This window comes from Hyla sarda, unplaced genomic scaffold (genome assembly GCF_029499605.1).
Source record: "Hyla sarda isolate aHylSar1 unplaced genomic scaffold, aHylSar1.hap1 scaffold_848, whole genome shotgun sequence".
NCBI lineage: Eukaryota > Metazoa > Chordata > Amphibia > Anura > Hylidae > Hyla > Hyla sarda.
Window position 1 is genome coordinate 132,117 of NW_026610875.1, and position 21,655 is coordinate 153,771.

A 21,655-nucleotide genomic window follows, 5' to 3' on the forward strand; every position below is an offset into this window, starting at 1 on the left:
TGTCTGAATTTGTCGCACAGAAAGTTGCAGGCCAAATATGTGTGACATTTCTGCGACTTTAGCTTCTAGAGCATTTTTACAACATTATACATAGGTGCTGAATACATAAAAAGCGACTGTTCAGCGACAGACAAGTCGCATCGGCTGAAAGTAGGCCAGAATGTCAGTCCATGTTGGAGCAGGTTTAGATACAGTCTAAAGTATAGATCTCAAAGTCTGTGCACAGAATTTAGCAAGGGCCTCGCACCTTCTGATGCATCAGGTAGGTGCACAATAGCATAGCCTAACCCTCTGTACTTTGGTCTATATTGATGCGGGACATAGACAGCCAGCTGATGACCAATCCATTAGTGCAATGGATGGCTGGAAGCATTTGTCTTTGCCTTTGCAATACCACAGAAGCAATGCATGGTCAATGTACAGCAATGACACACCTGTGTGAACAGCCAGGAGACCCCCCCCCCCCCCCACATGTTATGTTACATAGTTACATAGTTAGTACGGTCGAAAAAAGACATATGTCCATCAAGTTCAACCAGGGAATTAAGGGGTAGGGGTGTGGCGCGATATTGGGGAAGGGATGAGATTTTATATTTCTTCATAAGCATTAATCTTATTTTGTCAATTAGGAACATTCAGCACCCACCCGCTATCAAGGCAGCTGCCTATCATGTCATGCCCTACCTGCACAGGTGTGCTGGCTACTCAAATGATCCAATTAAGGAGGCCATTTAGTCAGCAGCAGCAGAAGTCCTGTGCCTGGACGCTCCAACAGCGGCCAGACACAAGCAGAAGCAGAAGCAGCAGAAGCAGCAGCAGCACCACCTTTTGTTTTTTGGCTGCAGCAGCAGCAAGGCCCACAGGGCTGGCTAGCTGGCTAGCCAGCAAGCAGGTAGCAATGAAAGTAGGAATCTTTCTTTTTAACCCTGTAAGGGGGTGGTGCACTGTACCCGAAGATACTGCCATATCGGGTCAATGCATAGGGCGACGGAAGCAAGCTTCGAAATCGGCCCCCGTTCTCAAAAATCCATTTAATATATGGTCCCCAGATAGGGGACGTATCAGATATTAAACTGATAAGAACAGATAAGGTTTCAACAAAATTTTATTGAATAAATAAGAAACCATACAAAATTTAAAATGCAAAATAATAAAAGGTTCACAAAAGTTTTAAAATACAAATAATAAAACCAGTAATAAAAGGAGAAAAAATAAAAATGGCAGGATAAAACATTATACAAATGTCATAAAAACTGATTATATTGTTATTTCGTTCCATAGAGGCAGACACCACATGGATGCTGCCTCGCTGGCCCCCAACTGTTTCTTGTCTCTTAGGTAATAGATGTACATCTCACTCAGGGCCAGCTTTATACAGTTTTTAACATCAATAAAATCATGTTTAAAAAGTAAGATGTTCCTAACTTTCCAGATGGCATTTTTAAAACAATTAATAATCATCCAGCAGATCATCTGCTGTTTAAAATTGGGGCAGTTAAAAAGACCGTAAAAGACACATTCGTGATTAAAATCTTTTAGGCCGCAGGCCCACTTCAAAAGTGGGCCTACCTTCCTCCAAAGCTCCCGTGCAAAAGGGCAGTTCCAAAATATGTGCAGCACCGTTTCGTCCACTCCGCAGCCATCTCTCGGGCACTTGGCTCTCGCCACCAGTCCTCGCCTGTGCTGGAACTCACGAGTAGGGAGGCACTGGTGGACGATTGCCCAGGCAAGATCCCTGTGTACATTCGCCAGAAACTTCCCGTACACGTTCCGCCATACCTTTTTGGATCTTGCCTGTGTGAAATTGGACACTGCCAGGGTAACCTCACTCCGCCTGAGGACCTTTGATACCTTTCTCTGGTCCCCCAGTATGTCAGGCTCCAAATCTTGGAGACCTAGGAGCCTGACTGTCTTTTCCAACACCACATAATGTTTTGGGGGACACAGAAGCACCGGAGCGTTCAGAGGGATGCGCAACCATCTTTTAAAAACCATGCCCGCAGCGTACCTTAAAAAGCAGCTAAAAATGCCATCGGATTTAATAATTTTAAAACAGAAACAGAAATACTTTATGTAAAAGAAAGTAAAAAGGTTAGGAACATCTTTCCCGCCATTATCTTTACTTTTGTACATAAAATCACGCTTTAATTTCTCCATTTTTGAACCCCATAAAAAAGAAAAAACAATTCTAGTTACTTTTTTAATGTATAAAATAGATGGAGGAAATACCATGGCAATGTATAGCATAATAGGGAGTAAAACCATCTTTATTATTAAAATCTTCCCCTCCATGGTAAGGTTTCTAAGATTCCACATTAAAATCTTCTTCTCCATCTTAGCTATAGCTGAATCCCAGTTAGGGCTCCCATCATTGACCTGGTTAAAAACAATACCTAAAACTTTAATTTGATCCTGTTGCATTGTGACTCCTGGGGTGATGGATGAATCCCAGGAGCCAATATAAAAACAGTCACATTTATCTGTGTTTAGCTTAAAACCAGAGACCTCGCAGAAATAGCTGGTGTTCCTCAATGCCCCCCTCATGGATGGAGAGTCCGGGCACAGTATGGTGACATCATCCATGTACCCCAACACCTTTAGATGGGTCCCTCCTCCACCAGGTATCGGTACGCCTCTTACTACCCGGTCTTTTCTGAGGAGGGCCATCAGTGGTTCGATTGCGCAAATAAAAAGGAGTGGGGACAGGGGGCAGCCCTGTTTGACACCTGATAAAAGAGGAACACCGCTGGTTAAAAAGCCATTAACAGAGACTTGACTAAAACAGGATCGGTATAAAAGCATGATTCGGCTTAAAATCGTTTCAGGCACTGCCATCTTTTTAAGAACTAAAAACAGGTATTCATGGGAGACCCTATCAAAGGCTTTTTCAAAGTCTAAGGATAAAATTGCTACAGTTTGATTTCTATCCTTAAAATACCATAAAACATCTCTTAAAATATTTAGGGATTCAGCTATAGACCTTCCAGGTACCCCACAAACCTGATTTGGGTGAATTAATTTATGAATAAAAGGTTTAAAACGGACAGCTAATAACTTGGCTAAAACTTTATAATCGACATTTAAAAGTGTGATGGGGCGCCAATTTTTTAGCATATCCTTTTCACCCTTTTTAAAAAGTAATGATACAATCCCCCTCCTCCAGGAAGGGGGAAGTTCATTAACAATAAAAGTTTCTTTATACAATAAAACCATATCATCCTTTAAAATATCCCAAAAAGCTAAATAAAATTCGATGGGTAAACCATCTTCCCCAGGGGCCTTCCCACTAGAAAAACTTTTAAAAACAAATAAAAGTTCATCTAAGTTAAGATCACGGGATAAAACCTCCTGGTCTAAAACATCTAGCTTAAAATCAAGGGAATTAAGAACATGTTCTAAAAAGGATGGATTAAGATCTTTCTTATTAAAAAGAAGCTGGTAGAAGTTAAAAACTGCATCTAACATGCCTTTTGGAGTGGATTCACCCTCAAGGTTTTGGATGATATCCCTCCTATTCATCACTTTTTTAAAAAAGAAACGGGAACATTTCTCGCCCTCCTCCAGGTGCTGCACATGTGAGTTAAAAATGATTTGTTTCCCTTTCTTTTCTATGGCATGTTTTATTTCAGTTTTAAGGTTTAAAATATCATTTTCTACATCCATACCAGCTTCTTTCAATTTAAAAAGTACATTTAAACGCATGTTAAGAACATAAAACCACTGTTTTTCCATTTTTGCCTTCTTCTTACCTGCTTTGATAAAAAAAAATCTGATTTTAGATTTGGTGCCCTCCCACCAGTGCAGCATAGGCTCGTGGGGTTTTCTTTGTGATTGCCAGCATTGGTAGGTCCGCACAAACTCCTCTTTTATCTCAGGGTCCTCTAGGAGTGTGGTGTTTAATCTCCAGAGGCCCCTTTTTGCTTTTTGCTCCCCCTCTAGCTCCAGGCCCACCAAGAGGAGCTTATGATCAGAGAAGATATTCTGCTCGAGCGTGCATTTCAGGGGTTTAAAAGCTCTAGAGGAAAAAATAAAATCGATTCTGGAGCTCACTCTTCCATTGGACCATGTGGCGCCCGGGTCCTCCGGCAAGAGATCCTTCCAGCAATCTTTCAAATTAAAATCATCAATAAAATTTTTAAGCAGGTAAGAAGTGCGGTCTTTACGATTAATATCCCCACCCTGCCGGTGTTCCCCATCACGTATGCAGTTAAAATCACCTCCCACCAGCAGGGGGGAAGACCCAACACAAAACAGTGGTAAAATTTCAAATAGTTCTGCCCGCTCCTGTTTATCAGGAGGGGCATACACATTTAAAACACGAATTAAAAGTCCATTAAAATATAGATGAATTAAAAGAGCTCTGCCAGGCACAATCTCAGTTACTGTATGAATAGAAAAGGACTGGCCTCGGCAGAGCAGCCCAACACCCACAGAACGACAGTCATTTGCACCGGACCATATGGATGGGCCCAGCTTCCAGTCTTCTTTTAAGTCTTTATAGTCCATTTTACTAGGGATTCCACATTCTTGTAGCAGGCAAAGGTCAAAGTCACATGTCTCTAGATAAGAAAATAAAGCAGCCCTGCGATCAGGGCTCTTTAAGGACCTCACATTGAGTGAGGCAATTTTTACAGGGATAGGCATAGTTTATGGAGAGTCCGTGCTTGGAGAATCAAAGTCAATAATAAGCTGCATACCGTCATCCCCCGCCTGCGGGGTCATCAGCTCCTTGATGTTCTGAGGGTCGGAGCTTGAGATCGATGATGCCCCGACCCTGAGCTCGCTCTCGTCCGAACTACGGCACGCCGCTTTCCTTTGAATGTCTTCCTCTTCTTCTTCTCTTTGTCTTTTAAATGTCACACTGCTGTCCATATCCTCTGTGTTGCTCTCACTCGATGTAATCTCTGGCCCCCGGCTGATGGATCTGCGTCTGCTTTCATCTTTTGACGACTGGAACTGCTGCACAGGGGCCTGTGAGGCCTCTTTTCCGGAACCTTTGCCGCTACCTTGGGAAGTTTTCATCGCTTGTTCCCCAGCAAGCGTTGCTGAGGACTGTTGCTCCAACTTCCCCATCGATCGACGATGGCCAGTTTTACCCACCGGGTCCACTGCTGGCGGGGCAGCAAACCCTGGTTTGGCGCCACTTGTCTTCTTGGCCCTGTCCTGTATAGGCGGAGTAACAGGACCGGGCTCAGACCTGGCCACCTGGCTCCCCTTCCGGCGGGCTTTCACCGGGGCCTCTTCGTCCGGAGCAGGGCGACCCTGGGCCAAGCCAGTACCTGGCTTATGCTGCAATTTTGGGTCCACCTCTGCCCCCACCGAGGCCCGTCGGCTGCCACCCGCCACAGGTGAGCCCCCTTCAGAAGTTTTGGCGGGCTCTTGAGCCAGGTAGGAAGTCGATCGACGTCTTTCAATTTCCCGGGCAGTAAACTCGATCACCCGCCCGGGCTTCGTGGAATCCCCATGGCCTCCCCCTAGCACTACCACCGGTGGGCCCCCCGATGGAGCACCAGAGGTCTTGGGCCTGGACCCATCAGTACCTGCGATCTGGGGTTTGGGCATCTTAAAAAAGGACGTCTTTTGTCCTGTCCCCTCTTTGGGTGGGCCCAGCCTTGACCCACCCATCGTAGTTTTTGCTTTATGGGGACAGGAATTAAAATCGTGATTTTCCTCTCCGCAGAGGTTGCACCTTATCGTATGGCTACATCTTGAGGCTATGTGACCTTCTTGGCCACACCTATTGCAGCGAATCACACGCTCCGCGCCGCAGGTCTCCTGGGTGTGGCCAAACCTCAAGCAATTTCGGCAATACATAGGCATTTGAGGATAGAACAGGAAGCCCCGAACTCTCCCGATGGCAAAATTTGGGGGCGGATGGCAAAGACCCCCAATACCACCGGGATCCTTACGGAGCTTGACCCAGAACTTCCTCTTGCCGTTCCAGAACCGCACGGAGTTCAAGATTTTGTTTGCGAATCGCACCTCTTCGCAGTATCGTCGAAGAAAAGTGGCTATATCCTCCGTGGTCACATGAGGGCTGTGCATAGCCACCACCAACGGTATATGTTCCTCACCATAGAGGAACTGGAACGAAAGACCGTCGAGTCGATCGTCCCTCTGGTCCGCACCAGACAAGGTTGCATAGATGTTATCGCAACACGCCGTGGCCGTGAAGGTGACGGTATACAGGCCACGGCTTTCCTGGTCATTTAGACACAGGATGTCCTCCCTATTGAGGCGGAAGTAGTCAAGAAGAATCACCTCCGCAATGAAGCGGAGGTTCTTCAACTGACGATGGCTCTCCGACACCTCTATGCGGATGGTATTTCGCATCGACATTTCCCCAGAGGGGAAAGCCCAGGAGAACGGCATCTTCCACACCCAGGGACTAAGCCCCTTCCCCAATAGCAGCAGGGGCTCGGAATCCCGCTATAAAAGCGTAACCCTTACCCAAGGCAGAGGTCGGGGGTACCCTAGGTGCTTCCGAAGCTACAGGTAACGCTCAACGTACCGAAAATGCCTTCTGAGACACAAGGTCCCAGAGACAGGGGGATCGCAACCCGTTGTCTGTGGACTAAGCCCGCTCCCCAATAGCAGCAAGGGGGTGAAGTCCCTCCGTAAGGAGAGACAATCCCCCAAGGCCGAGAAGCGGGGTACCACAGACACCTTCCGACCAGACCAAATGCAGATACTACACTTGATCTTAGCCAAAAGGCCGAGAAGCGATAACCGTGAAAGGGGCGGGCCCAACAAGGTGCCCTTCATGGGCACTATCACTGCTTGCTGTCAGGGAGGCTGCCAGACAATTTTCCATGCACACTCTGGGCTGGGGGGCAGTCAACCACCAGTACACACAGCAGAACCTAAACCCATACCATTATTGCTAAGCAGCAAGACAGGGGCCCATTGCACTCCCACGGGGCCTTTTTAAATGCAATCCATAACCCGGATTTGCCAGGAACCCTTCTTACTCCTCCTACTTGCATGTGACACTGGGCTTAGGATCTGCATAGGAAACACACACACAAGCACACACCTACCTTTGTTGCCTGCAGATGCCTCCTTGGCTGTCCCCAAACGGTATCAAACCAACACCCACGGGAAGCTGTAAGCATAGAGGACATGCCTGCACCCCATTGGACTTACCTGTGTGGGTTAAACCCGGGTTATTTGACAACCTATGGCGGTGATGGTTCTGCTCAGGCAGAGCAGTGCTGATGCTCCTCATAAAGCTGTCGCTGCTGTGAAGGTTCTAGGTGACATCACAAATCCCTATGGTTACATACACAACAAAGCTGGGTTGTTGTTGTTTACACTCTGCAAGGCCTGTGGAAGTGAGTGACATCATAGCACTGTAGTTCTGAGGGTTCTAGATGGATGCAACAATCTCCTGTTGCTTCTATGAAGGCCATAATAGACGACATCACCAAACAGCTCCATAGTCACATACACAGCAAAGGAGAGATGTTGTTTACACCTAGTGATGTCAGTGGTATTGAGTGACATCACAGCACAGTGCTAAGGCTCCTGGGCCTGGACACAGCAGCGGCTGCAATATCTCAACGGAGAATACGTTTATATATGTGTTTGTGTGCGCGTATATATATATATATATATATATATATATATATATATATATATATATTTCTCCGCCGAAATCACTTTTAAACCCATTTCCACCTTTTTTTCCCTTCTCTTCCTCTTACTTTTTTTTCACGTTTTTTTACGTTTTTCTCCTTTTCGCCTCTTTTCTGGGCGTATTATTCTTCTTTTTCTTCTTTTTTTTCGTCTAATGCATACCCCATCAGTGCAGCAATGCTTATTCAATACCGCCAGCAGATGGAGACACTGGGGGATAATTTTCTAAGGATTTATACTGATTTTTCCTGTCTGAATTTGTCGCACAGAAAGTTGCAGGCCAAATATGTGTGACATTTCTGCGACTTTAGCTTCTAGAGCATTTTTACAACATTATACATAGGTGCTGAATACATAAAAAGCGACTGTTCAGCGACAGACAAGTCGCATCGGCTGAAAGTAGGCCAGAATGTCAGTCCATGTTGGAGCAGGTTTAGATACAGTCTAAAGTATAGATCTCAAAGTCTGTGCACAGAATTTAGCAAGGGCCTCGCACCTTCTGATGCATCAGGTAGGTGCACAATAGCATAGCCTAACCCTCTGTACTTTGGTCTATATTGATGCGGGACATAGACAGCCAGCTGATGACCAATCCATTAGTGCAATGGATGGCTGGAAGCATTTGTCTTTGCCTTTGCAATACCACAGAAGCAATGCATGGTCAATGTACAGCAATGACACACCTGTGTGAACAGCCAGGAGACCCCCCCCCCCCCCCATGTTATGTTACATAGTTACATAGTTAGTACGGTCGAAAAAAGACATATGTCCATCAAGTTCAACCAGGGAATTAAGGGGTAGGGGTGTGGCGCGATATTGGGGAAGGGATGAGATTTTATATTTCTTCATAAGCATTAATCTTATTTTGTCAATTAGGAACATTCAGCACCCACCCGCTATCAAGGCAGCTGCCTATCATGTCATGCCCTACCTGCACAGGTGTGCTGGCTACTCAAATGATCCAATTAAGGAGGCCATTTAGTCAGCAGCAGCAGAAGTCCTGTGCCTGGACGCTCCAACAGCGGCCAGACACAAGCAGAAGCAGAAGCAGCAGAAGCAGCAGCAGCACCACCTTTTGTTTTTTGGCTGCAGCAGCAGCAAGGCCCACAGGGCTGGCTAGCTGGCTAGCCAGCAAGCAGGTAGCAATGAAAGTAGGAATCTTTCTTTTTAACCCTGTAAGGGGGTGGTGCACTGTACCCGAAGATACTGCCATATCGGGTCAATGCATAGGGCGACGGAAGCAAGCTTCGAAATCGGCCCCCGTTCTCAAAAATCCATTTAATATATGGTCCCCAGATAGGGGACGTATCAGATATTAAACTGATAAGAACAGATACTACACTTGATCTTAGCCAAAAGGCCGAGAAGCGATAACCGTGAAAGGGGCGGGCCCAACAAGGTGCCCTTCATGGGCACTATCACTGCTTGCTGTCAGGGAGGCTGCCAGACAATTTTCCATGCACACTCTGGGCTGGGGGGCAGTCAACCACCAGTACACACAGCAGAACCTAAACCCATACCATTATTGCTAAGCAGCAAGACAGGGGCCCATTGCACTCCCACGGGGCCTTTTTAAATGCAATCCATAACCCGGATTTGCCAGGAACCCTTCTTACTCCTCCTACTTGCATGTGACACTGGGCTTAGGATCTGCATAGGAAACACACACACAAGCACACACCTACCTTTGTTGCCTGCAGATGCCTCCTTGGCTGTCCCCAAACGGTATCAAACCAACACCCACGGGAAGCTGTAAGCATAGAGGACATGCCTGCACCCCATTGGACTTACCTGTGTGGGTTAAACCCGGGTTATTTGACAACCTATGGCGGTGATGGTTCTGCTCAGGCAGAGCAGTGCTGATGCTCCTCATAAAGCTGTCGCTGCTGTGAAGGTTCTAGGTGACATCACAAATCCCTATGGTTACATACACAACAAAGCTGGGTTGTTGTTGTTTACACTCTGCAAGGCCTGTGGAAGTGAGTGACATCATAGCACTGTAGTTCTGAGGGTTCTAGATGGATGCAACAATCTCCTGTTGCTTCTATGAAGGCCATAATAGACGACATCACCAAACAGCTCCATAGTCACATACACAGCAAAGGAGAGATGTTGTTTACACCTAGTGATGTCAGTGGTATTGAGTGACATCACAGCACAGTGCTAAGGCTCCTGGGCCTGGACACAGCAGCGGCTGCAATATCTCAACGGAGAATACGTTTATATATATGTGTGTGTGTGCGCGTATATATATATATATATATATATATATATATATATATATATATATATTTCTCCGCCGAAATCACTTTTAAACCCATTTCCACCTTTTTTTCCCTTCTCTTCCTCTTACTTTTTTTTCACGTTTTTTTACGTTTTTCTCCTTTTCGCCTCTTTTCTGGGCGTATTATTCTTCTTTTTCTTCTTTTTTTTCATCTAATGCATACCCCATCAGTGCAGCAATGCTTATTCAATACCGCCAGCAGATGGAGACACTGGGGGATAATTTTCTAAGGATTTATACTGATTTTTCCTGTCTGAATTTGTCGCACAGAAAGTTGCAGGCCAAATATGTGTGACATTTCTGCGACTTTAGCTTCTAGAGCATTTTTACAACATTATACATAGGTGCTGAATACATAAAAAGCGACTGTTCAGCGACAGACAAGTCGCATCGGCTGAAAGTAGGCCAGAATGTCAGTCCATGTTGGAGCAGGTTTAGATACAGTCTAAAGTATAGATCTCAAAGTCTGTGCACAGAATTTAGCAAGGGCCTCGCACCTTCTGATGCATCAGGTAGGTGCACAATAGCATAGCCTAACCCTCTGTACTTTGGTCTATATTGATGCGGGACATAGACAGCCAGCTGATGACCAATCCATTAGTGCAATGGATGGCTGGAAGCATTTGTCTTTGCCTTTGCAATACCACAGAAGCAATGCATGGTCAATGTACAGCAATGACACACCTGTGTGAACAGCCAGGAGACCCCCCCCCCCCCCCCCATGTTATGTTACATAGTAACATAGTTAGTACGGTCGAAAAAAGACATATGTCCATCAAGTTCAACCAGGGAATTAAGGGGTAGGGGTGTGGCGCGATATTGGGGAAGGGATGAGATTTTATATTTCTTCATAAGCATTAATCTTATTTTGTCAATTAGGAACATTCAGCACCCACCCGCTATCAAGGCAGCTGCCTATCATGTCATGCCCTACCTGCACAGGTGTGCTGGCTACTCAAATGATCCAATTAAGGAGGCCATTTAGTCAGCAGCAGCAGAAGTCCTGTGCCTGGACGCTCCAACAGCGGCCAGACACAAGCAGAAGCAGCAGAAGCAGCAGCAGCACCACCTTTTGTTTTTTGGCTGCAGCAGCAGCAAGGCCCACAGGGCTGGCTAGCTGGCTAGCCAGCAAGCAGGTAGCAATGAAAGTAGGAATCTTTCTTTTTAACCCTGTAAGGGGGTGGTGCACTGTACCCGAAGATACTGCCATATCGGGTCAATGCATAGGGCGACGGAAGCAAGCTTCGAAATCGGCCCCGTTCTCAAAAATCCATTTAATATATGGTCCCCAGATAGGGGACGTATCAGATATTAAACTGATAAGAACAGATACTACACTTGATCTTAGCCAAAAGGCCGAGAAGCGATAACCGTGAAAGGGGCGGGCCCAACAAGGTGCCCTTCATGGGCACTATCACTGCTTGCTGTCAGGGAGGCTGCCAGACAATTTTCCATGCACACTCTGGGCTGGGGGGCAGTCAACCACCAGTACACACAGCAGAACCTAAACCCATACCATTATTGCTAAGCAGCAAGACGGGCCCATTGCACTCCCACGGGGCCTTTTTAAATGCAATCCATAACCCGGATTTGCCAGGAACCCTTCTTACTCCTCCTACTTGCATGTGACACTGGGCTTAGGATCTGCATAGGAAACACACACACAAGCACACACCTACCTTTGTTGCCTGCAGATGCCTCCTTGGCTGTCCCCAAACGGTATCAAACCAACACCCACGGGAAGCTGTAAGCATAGAGGACATGCCTGCACCCCATTGGACTTACCTGTGTGGGTTAAACCCGGGTTATTTGACAACCTATGGCGGTGATGGTTCTGCTCAGGCAGAGCAGTGCTGATGCTCCTCATAAAGCTGTCGCTGCTGTGAAGGTTCTAGGTGACATCACAAATCCCTATGGTTACATACACAACAAAGCTGGGTTGTTGTTGTTTACACTCTGCAAGGCCTGTGGAAGTGAGTGACATCATAGCACTGTAGTTCTGAGGGTTCTAGATGGATGCAACAATCTCCTGTTGCTTCTATGAAGGCCATAATAGACGACATCACCAAACAGCTCCATAGTCACATACACAGCAAAGGAGAGATGTTGTTTACACCTAGTGATGTCAGTGGTATTGAGTGACATCACAGCACAGTGCTAAGGCTCCTGGGCCTGGACACAGCAGCGGCTGCAATATCTCAACGGAGAATACGTTTATATATATGTGTGTGTGTGCGCGTATATATATATATATATATATATATATATATATATATTTCTCCGCCGAAATCACTTTTAAACCCATTTCCACCTTTTTTTCCCTTCTCTTCCTCTTACTTTTTTTTCACGTTTTTTTACGTTTTTCTCCTTTTCGCCTCTTTTCTGGGCGTATTATTCTTCTTTTTCTTCTTTTTTTTCGTCTAATGCATACCCCATCAGTGCAGCAATGCTTATTCAATACCGCCAGCAGATGGAGACACTGGGGGATAATTTTCTAAGGATTTATACTGATTTTTCCTGTCTGAATTTGTCGCACAGAAAGTTGCAGGCCAAATATGTGTGACATTTCTGCGACTTTAGCTTCTAGAGCATTTTTACAACATTATACATAGGTGCTGAATACATAAAAAGCGACTGTTCAGCGACAGACAAGTCGCATCGGCTGAAAGTAGGCCAGAATGTCAGTCCATGTTGGAGCAGGTTTAGATACAGTCTAAAGTATAGATCTCAAAGTCTGTGCACAGAATTTAGCAAGGGCCTCGCACCTTCTGATGCATCAGGTAGGTGCACAATAGCATAGCCTAACCCTCTGTACTTTGGTCTATATTGATGCGGGACATAGACAGCCAGCTGATGACCAATCCATTAGTGCAATGGATGGCTGGAAGCATTTGTCTTTGCCTTTGCAATACCACAGAAGCAATGCATGGTCAATGTACAGCAATGACACACCTGTGTGAACAGCCAGGAGACCCCCCCCCCCCCCCCATGTTATGTTACATAGTTACATAGTTAGTACGGTCGAAAAAAGACATATGTCCATCAAGTTCAACCAGGGAATTAAGGGGTAGGGGTGTGGCGCGATATTGGGGAAGGGATGAGATTTTATATTTCTTCATAAGCATTAATCTTATTTTGTCAATTAGGAACATTCAGCACCCACCCGCTATCAAGGCAGCTGCCTATCATGTCATGCCCTACCTGCACAGGTGTGCTGGCTACTCAAATGATCCAATTAAGGAGGCCATTTAGTCAGCAGCAGCAGAAGTCCTGTGCCTGGACGCTCCAACAGCGGCCAGACACAAGCAGAAGCAGAAGCAGCAGAAGCAGCAGCAGCACCACCTTTTGTTTTTTGGCTGCAGCAGCAGCAAGGCCCACAGGGCTGGCTAGCTGGCTAGCCAGCAAGCAGGTAGCAATGAAAGTAGGAATCTTTCTTTTTAACCCTGTAAGGGGGTGGTGCACTGTACCCGAAGATACTGCCATATCGGGTCAATGCATAGGGCGACGGAAGCAAGCTTCGAAATCGGCCCCCGTTCTCAAAAATCCATTTAATATATGGTCCCCAGATAGGGGACGTATCAGATATTAAACTGATAAGAACAGATACTACACTTGATCTTAGCCAAAAGGCCGAGAAGCGATAACCGTGAAAGGGGCGGGCCCAACAAGGTGCCCTTCATGGGCACTATCACTGCTTGCTGTCAGGGAGGCTGCCAGACAATTTTCCATGCACACTCTGGGCTGGGGGGCAGTCAACCACCAGTACACACAGCAGAACCTAAACCCATACCATTATTGCTAAGCAGCAAGACAGGGGCCCATTGCACTCCCACGGGGCCTTTTTAAATGCAATCCATAACCCGGATTTGCCAGGAACCCTTCTTACTCCTCCTACTTGCATGTGACACTGGGCTTAGGATCTGCATAGGAAACACACACACAAGCACACACCTACCTTTGTTGCCTGCAGATGCCTCCTTGGCTGTCCCCAAACGGTATCAAACCAACACCCACGGGAAGCTGTAAGCATAGAGGACATGCCTGCACCCCATTGGACTTACCTGTGTGGGTTAAACCCGGGTTATTTGACAACCTATGGCGGTGATGGTTCTGCTCAGGCAGAGCAGTGCTGATGCTCCTCATAAAGCTGTCGCTGCTGTGAAGGTTCTAGGTGACATCACAAATCCCTATGGTTACATACACAACAAAGCTGGGTTGTTGTTGTTTACACTCTGCAAGGCCTGTGGAAGTGAGTGACATCATAGCACTGTAGTTCTGAGGGTTCTAGATGGATGCAACAATCTCCTGTTGCTTCTATGAAGGCCATAATAGACGACATCACCAAACAGCTCCATAGTCACATACACAGCAAAGGAGAGATGTTGTTTACACCTAGTGATGTCAGTGGTATTGAGTGACATCACAGCACAGTGCTAAGGCTCCTGGGCCTGGACACAGCAGCGGCTGCAATATCTCAACGGAGAATACGTTTATATATATGTGTGTGTGTGCGCGTATATATATATATATATATATATATATATATATATATATATATATATATATTTCTCCGCCGAAATCACTTTTAAACCCATTTCCACCTTTTTTTCCCTTCTCTTCCTCTTACTTTTTTTTCACGTTTTTTTTACGTTTTTCTCCTTTTCGCCTCTTTTCTGGGCGTATTATTCTTCTTTTTCTTCTTTTTTTTCATCTAATGCATACCCCATCAGTGCAGCAATGCTTATTCAATACCGCCAGCAGATGGAGACACTGGGGGATAATTTTCTAAGGATTTATACTGATTTTTCCTGTCTGAATTTGTCGCACAGAAAGTTGCAGGCCAAATATGTGTGACATTTCTGCGACTTTAGCTTCTAGAGCATTTTTACAACATTATACATAGGTGCTGAATACATAAAAAGCGACTGTTCAGCGACAGACAAGTCGCATCGGCTGAAAGTAGGCCAGAATGTCAGTCCATGTTGGAGCAGGTTTAGATACAGTCTAAAGTATAGATCTCAAAGTCTGTGCACAGAATTTAGCAAGGGCCTCGCACCTTCTGATGCATCAGGTAGGTGCACAATAGCATAGCCTAACCCTCTGTACTTTGGTCTATATTGATGCGGGACATAGACAGCCAGCTGATGACCAATCCATTAGTGCAATGGATGGCTGGAAGCATTTGTCTTTGCCTTTGCAATACCACAGAAGCAATGCATGGTCAATGTACAGCAATGACACACCTGTGTGAACAGCCAGGAGACCCCCCCCCCCCCCCCATGTTATGTTACATAGTAACATAGTTAGTACGGTCGAAAAAAGACATATGTCCATCAAGTTCAACCAGGGAATTAAGGGGTAGGGGTGTGGCGCGATATTGGGGAAGGGATGAGATTTTATATTTCTTCATAAGCATTAATCTTATTTTGTCAATTAGGAACATTCAGCACCCACCCGCTATCAAGGCAGCTGCCTATCATGTCATGCCCTACCTGCACAGGTGTGCTGGCTACTCAAATGATCCAATTAAGGAGGCCATTTAGTCAGCAGCAGCAGAAGTCCTGTGCCTGGACGCTCCAACAGCGGCCAGACACAAGCAGAAGCAGCAGAAGCAGCAGCAGCACCACCTTTTGTTTTTTGGCTGCAGCAGCAGCAAGGCCCACAGGGCTGGCTAGCTGGCTAGCCAGCAAGCAGGTAGCAATGAAAGTAGGAATCTTTCTTTTTAACCCTGTAAGGGGGTGGTGCACTGTACCCGAAGATACTGCCATATCGGGTCAATGCATAGGGCGACGGAAGCAAGCTTCGAAATCGGCCCCGTTCTCAAAAATCCATTTAATATATGGTCCCCAGATAGGGGACGTATCAGATATTAAACTGATAAGAACAGATACTACACTTGATCTTAGCCAAAAGGCCGAGAAGCGATAACCGTGAAAGGGGCGGGCCCAACAAGGTGCCCTTCATGGGCACTATCACTGCTTGCTGTCAGGGAGGCTGCCAGACAATTTTCCATGCACACTCTGGGCTGGGGGGCAGTCAACCACCAGTACACACAGCAGAACCTAAACCCATACCATTATTGCTAAGCAGCAAGACGGGCCCATTGCACTCCCACGGGGCCTTTTTAAATGCAATCCATAACCCGGATTTGCCAGGAACCCTTCTTACTCCTCCTACTTGCATGTGACACTGGGCTTAGGATCTGCATAGGAAACACACACACAAGCACACACCTACCTTTGTTGCCTGCAGATGCCTCCTTGGCTGTCCCCAAACGGTATCAAACCAACACCCACGGGAAGCTGTAAGCATAGAGGACATGCCTGCACCCCATTGGACTTACCTGTGTGGGTTAAACCCGGGTTATTTGACAACCTATGGCGGTGATGGTTCTGCTCAGGCAGAGCAGTGCTGATGCTCCTCATAAAGCTGTCGCTGCTGTGAAGGTTCTAGGTGACATCACAAATCCCTATGGTTACATACACAACAAAGCTGGGTTGTTGTTGTTTACACTCTGCAAGGCCTGTGGAAGTGAGTGACATCATAGCACTGTAGTTCTGAGGGTTCTAGATGGATGCAACAATCTCCTGTTGCTTCTATGAAGGCCATAATAGACGACATCACCAAACAGCTCCATAGTCACATACACAGCAAAGGAGAGATGTTGTTTACACCTAGTGATGTCAGTGGTATTGAGTGACATCACAGCACAGTGCTAAGGCTCCTGGGCCTGGACACAGCAGCGGCTGCAATATCTCAACGGAGAATACGTTTATATATGTGTGTGCGCGTATATATATATATATATATATATATATATATATATATATATATATTTCTCCGCCGAAATCACTTTTAAACCCATTTCCACCTTTTTTTCCCTTCTCTTCCTCTTACTTTTTTTTCACGTTTTTTTACGTTTTTCTCCTTTTCGCCTCTTTTCTGGGCGTATTATTCTTCTTTTTCTTCTTTTTTTTCGTCTAATGCATACCCCATCAGTGCAGCAATGCTTATTCAATACCGCCAGCAGATGGAGACACTGGGGGATAATCTTCTAAGGATTTATACTGATTTTTCCTGTCTGAATTTGTCGCACAGAAAGTTGCAGGCCAAATATGTGTGACATTTCTGCGACTTTAGCTTCTAGAGAATTTTTACAACATTATACATAGGTGCTGAATACATAAAAAGCGACTGTTCAGCGACAGACAAGTCGCATCGGCTGAAAGTAGGCCAGAATGTCAGTCCATGTTGGAGCAGGTTTAGATACAGTCTAAAGTATAGATCTCAAAGTCTGTGCACAGAATTTAGCAAGGGCCTCGCACCTTCTGATGCATCAGGTAGGTGCACAATAGCATAGCCTAACCCTCTGTACTTTGGTCTATATTGATGCGGGACATAGACAGCCAGCTGATGACCAATCCATTAGTGCAATGGATGGCTGGAAGCATTTGTCTTTGCCTTTGCAATACCACAGAAGCAATGCATGGTCAATGTACAGCAATGACACACCTGTGTGAACAGCCAGGAGACCCCCCCCCCCCCCCATGTTATGTTACATAGTTACATAGTTAGTACGGTTGAAAAAAGACATATGTCCATCAAGTTCAACCAGGGAATTAAGGGGTAGGGGTGTGGCGCGATATTGGGGAAGGGATGAGATTTTATATTTCTTCATAAGCATTAATCTTATTTTGTCAATTAGGAACATTCAGCACCCACCCGCTATCAAGGCAGCTGCCTATCATGTCATGCCCTACCTGCACAGGTGTGCTGGCTACTCAAATGATCCAATTAAGGAGGCCATTTAGTCAGCAGCAGCAGAAGTCCTGTGCCTGGACGCTCCAACAGCGGCCAGACACAAGCAGAAGCAGAAGCAGCAGAAGCAGCAGCAGCACCACCTTTTGTTTTTTGGCTGCAGCAGCAGCAAGGCCCACAGGGCTGGCTAGCTGGCTAGCCAGCAAGCAGGTAGCAATGAAAGTAGGAATCTTTCTTTTTAACCCTGTAAGGGGGTGGTGCACTGTACCCGAAGATACTGCCATATCGGGTCAATGCATAGGGCGACGGAAGCAAGCTTCGAAATCGGCCCCCGTTCTCAAAAATCCATTTAATATATGGTCCCCAGATAGGGGACGTATCAGATATTAAACTGATAAGAACAGATTTTTGATTGAAAGAGCTTTATTTTCCGTTCAGTCATTACAAGTCGTACAATAAATTACAGTCACACAAAGCATGATAGTACAATACACAGCAAAGGTTCCCTAAGCTATACATCGCACACCATGCTACTCTAACATTCAGCTCAATCCTGCAATATAAAGGCACAAGAGATCAAACAAAAAACCAAATAATACAATCTGTGATCGGGGTAGGGGTGTGGGCGACTATGTGGGGGTAGGGAGGGGGCGGATCACAGGGCCAAACTGTTGGGCTGTATCTTCAGGGAGACATGGGAGAAGGAGAGGGGTCTTCACTCCTCTTCTTCCTCATCAACGGCCGAGCTGTCCAAGATGGAATAGTCTCTAAGCAGGTTCTTGATGAACCTGCGGCAGTCCCGGACGGACATGTTTTCCCTGTTGATCACGAGGCGGTTCCTGGCAAGCCACACTGCGTCCTTAAAACAGTTCATAAGGCGCCAGGCCTCCTGGATGGCCTCCACGTCGTGGGTCCCAGGGAACAGGCCGTAAAGCACCGAATGGTACGATAGGCAGCTCCTGGGCACTGAGTCTCTGAGTTCCTGTTCTAGGGCGTCCAACAGACCCTGTGCAAAGGGGCACTGCCAAAACACGTGGAAAGATGTTTCCTCCACGTAGGGGCAACGGGGGCAGTACCGGGTCTTGCACAGGTTGCGGGCATGCATGAATGACCTGAGAGAGAGACCTCCCATGACGGCCATCCACGACAAGTCCTTGTGTCCATTGGTAAGCCGCTTTGAGGCCACATTGTTCCAAACTGTCTCTGCAGTGGCTGCGGGGAGTCCCGGAACCTGCTCGGTCGAGTCCTTAGCTCGGATGAGCTTGTGGATTGTCTTTGGCTTCCATAGGTCTGGTTTCAGTCCTTCCAGCTGGTGCTCCCTCACAAACCGGACAACATCCCCATAGAACCAGGGAGTGTTCCAGTTGTAAGGGATGGAGCTGTCCCACTTGTCCCAGCCCAGCTGTCTCCAGAGGGGCATGAGAAGCAAGCGAGACATGGACCTGCCCGCTGAGCCAGTCTTTTCTACAAGAGTCCGCTGCACCGTGACACATGCAAAGGAGGCCCTCAGCAGAGCGGGGATGTCGGGTATTCCCTTCCCACCCTTGCGGGGTTCCTTGTACATCACGGTCCTCTTGACTCTGTCCATTTTGCCCCAGACGAAGCCAAACACTGTCCGGGTGATGGCCTTGCAAACGGTGGTATGGGGAGGCCAGGCCTGTGCGGTATATTGGAGCACAGGCAAAACTTCACTCCGCAGGACAAGTGCCTTGCCTTCCATCGTGAGCTTTCTGGAGCTCCACAGTCCGATCTTCGAGTTTATCCTTCCTAGTCGGTCTTGCCAAGACTTAAGGGCCGCTCCTTCCTTCCCGAACCAGACTCCAAGAATTTGAATGAAGTCCGGCTTGACAGCAAAGGGGAAGGGGGCGGAAGAAGCCAGGTGCCATTCCCCGAAGAGCATGGCCTCCGACTTCCCGCAGTTGACTTTTGCCCCCGAAGCTCTGCCGAAGTCCTCGCAGGTCTGGACGAGTGCAGTCACCGAACACTGGTCAGCGCAGAAGACGGTCACGTCGTCCATGTAGAGCGAGCACTTGACCTCGTGGCGATCTGGTCCTGGTGCGGTGATCCCTCTGATCTCTCCATTCTGCCGGATAGTCTCAGCGAAGAGCTCTATAACACAAACAAAAAGGAGAGGTGAAAGAGGGCAGCCTTGTCTAACCCCTGAAAGAATAGGAAAGGGGTCAGTCTTCCAGCCGTTCACCAACACCGTGCTGTAAATGTCAAAATACATAACGTTAACAAAAGAGCAAAACATCTTCCCCAGACCCAGCCTGCGCAAAACCCTGTCCATGAATGCGTGGGAGACACGGTCGAACGCCTTCTCCTGATCTAAGCTGACCAGGGCGGCGCGGCCCCCGCGGTCCTGGATGTAATGGACCGTGTCTCTCACAAGGGCAAGGCTGTCGGCAATCCTGCGGCCAGGAATGCTGCAGGTCTGGTCCGGATGGACGATCTGCCCCATGACAGGTTTCAGCCTGTTGGCCAGCACCTTGGCGAGGATCTTGTAGTCCACGTTCAGGAGAGAGATGGGACGCCAGTTTTTCAGGTCACATCTCTCCCCCTTCCGCTTATACAAGATCGTGATCATCCCTTCCCTCAACGACGGAGGCATTCTGCCCCCCACCACCATCTCCTCGTACACCTCCAACAGGTCCGGACAGATCAGGTCACCCAGCGCTACGTAGAGCTCGGCCGGGAGACCGTCACTGCCCGGGGTCCTGCCGGGCTTAAAGGATTTAGCGGCAGAGAGCAGCTCCCCCACCGTCAAGGGATCGTCCATAGCCGCCGCACCTGCGGGATCAACAACGTTAGTGACACCTGACAGGAACCTCTCGGCGGCTTCGGGGTCGGATGACTTGGGGGCGTAGAGGTTGCTGTAGAAGTCGTGGACGACCCCCATCACTTCCTCCTTGCCGCTCCTCATGTGTCCGGTCTCATCTCGTAGCTCAGTCAGGGGCGTGTGGCCGGCATGGAGCTTCCTGAAAAAGAAAGAGTTACATTTCTCACCCTTCTCCAGGTTCTCCACCTTGGAACGAAAGACGATTCGCTTGGATTCCTCCTCAAAGTGCCTTTTCAAGCTCTTTTTGGTCTCCTCCAGCTCCTCCCTGACGTCCCAGCCACACTGGAGCAGGTCCTGCAGGGACCGCAGCTCGCGCTGCAGTTTCCTCAAGTCCCACTTCTTCGCACACGCCTGTTGTCTGCCTTTTGCCTGAAAGAAACAACGGAATTCGACTTTAACATATTCCCACCAATCGCTGATGCACTTGAACAGACATTTGTCATTTCGCCATACAAGGTAAGCATCCCTAAGTTCCTCCATGACCTCCCTCTGCTCCAACAGGGCACAATTCAACTTCCAGGAGCCCGGGCCAGGTGGGAATCCATGGCCCAGAGTCCCCCGGAATCGAATGGCCCTGTGGTCAGAGAAGAAGCAGGGGACCATAGAGTACGACACCTTTCTGACTGCTCTCGAAGTGAAGATGAAGTCTATCCGAGAACGGAGCGAGCCATCGGGGCGGCTCCACGTATAGTTTACGGAGCCGTTCCCGACGGACCCGACAACGTCCTGCAAGGATGCCTCCGTCACCATCTCAATCAGCAGTTTAGACGTCACGTCCAGGTTGGCGGATGTGCCAGAACTGCGCCCTTCCACCTCAATGGGGCAGTTGAAGTCACCACCCAACACTACTGCTCTAGTGGTGGCGAGTTCAGCCCGCAGGGCCTGGAGAACCTCCAGTCGGACATCCCTCTCAGGGGAGGCATACACGTTGATGAGCCGCACGGGCTCACCCGCCCAGGAACCGTCTGCGACAAGAAGTCTGCCACAGACGAGCTCCCGGACGGAATCAAGTGCAAAGTTACCTCCCCTGATCAGGATGGCCACCCCCGCAGACCTATTGTCGCCCCCACCAGACCAGTAGGAAGGGCCGTGAGGCCACTGCCTGGCCAGATGGTTGTAAGACCTAGAAGCAGACA

The 21,655-nt window shown here is 47.6% G+C and overlaps 5 non-coding genes and 2 pseudogenes across 5 annotated transcripts; all 7 read right to left on the minus strand.

Moving 5' to 3' along the window:
• Positions 1–934: 934 nt before the first annotated feature.
• LOC130347642 (U2 spliceosomal RNA) lies at positions 935–1,120 on the minus strand. The gene has a single exon (XR_008885537.1). It is a non-coding gene; the product is annotated as a U2 spliceosomal RNA (small nuclear RNA).
• A 5,389-nt stretch (positions 1,121–6,509) lies between these two features.
• Positions 6,510–6,727, minus strand: LOC130347592 (U2 spliceosomal RNA; annotated as a pseudogene).
• Positions 6,728–8,819: 2,092 nt separating this feature from the next.
• Positions 8,820–9,010, minus strand: LOC130347631 (U2 spliceosomal RNA). Its single transcript, XR_008885527.1, has one exon. It is a non-coding gene; the product is annotated as a U2 spliceosomal RNA (small nuclear RNA).
• A 2,090-nt stretch (positions 9,011–11,100) lies between these two features.
• On the minus strand, positions 11,101–11,290 carry LOC130347635 (U2 spliceosomal RNA). The gene has a single exon (XR_008885530.1). It is a non-coding gene; the product is annotated as a U2 spliceosomal RNA (small nuclear RNA).
• A 2,083-nt stretch (positions 11,291–13,373) lies between these two features.
• Positions 13,374–13,564, minus strand: LOC130347633 (U2 spliceosomal RNA). The gene has a single exon (XR_008885528.1). It is a non-coding gene; the product is annotated as a U2 spliceosomal RNA (small nuclear RNA).
• A 2,094-nt stretch (positions 13,565–15,658) lies between these two features.
• LOC130347636 (U2 spliceosomal RNA) lies at positions 15,659–15,848 on the minus strand. The gene has a single exon (XR_008885531.1). It is a non-coding gene; the product is annotated as a U2 spliceosomal RNA (small nuclear RNA).
• Positions 15,849–17,932: 2,084 nt separating this feature from the next.
• Positions 17,933–18,105, minus strand: LOC130347644 (U2 spliceosomal RNA; annotated as a pseudogene).
• Positions 18,106–21,655: the final 3,550 nt, after the last annotated feature.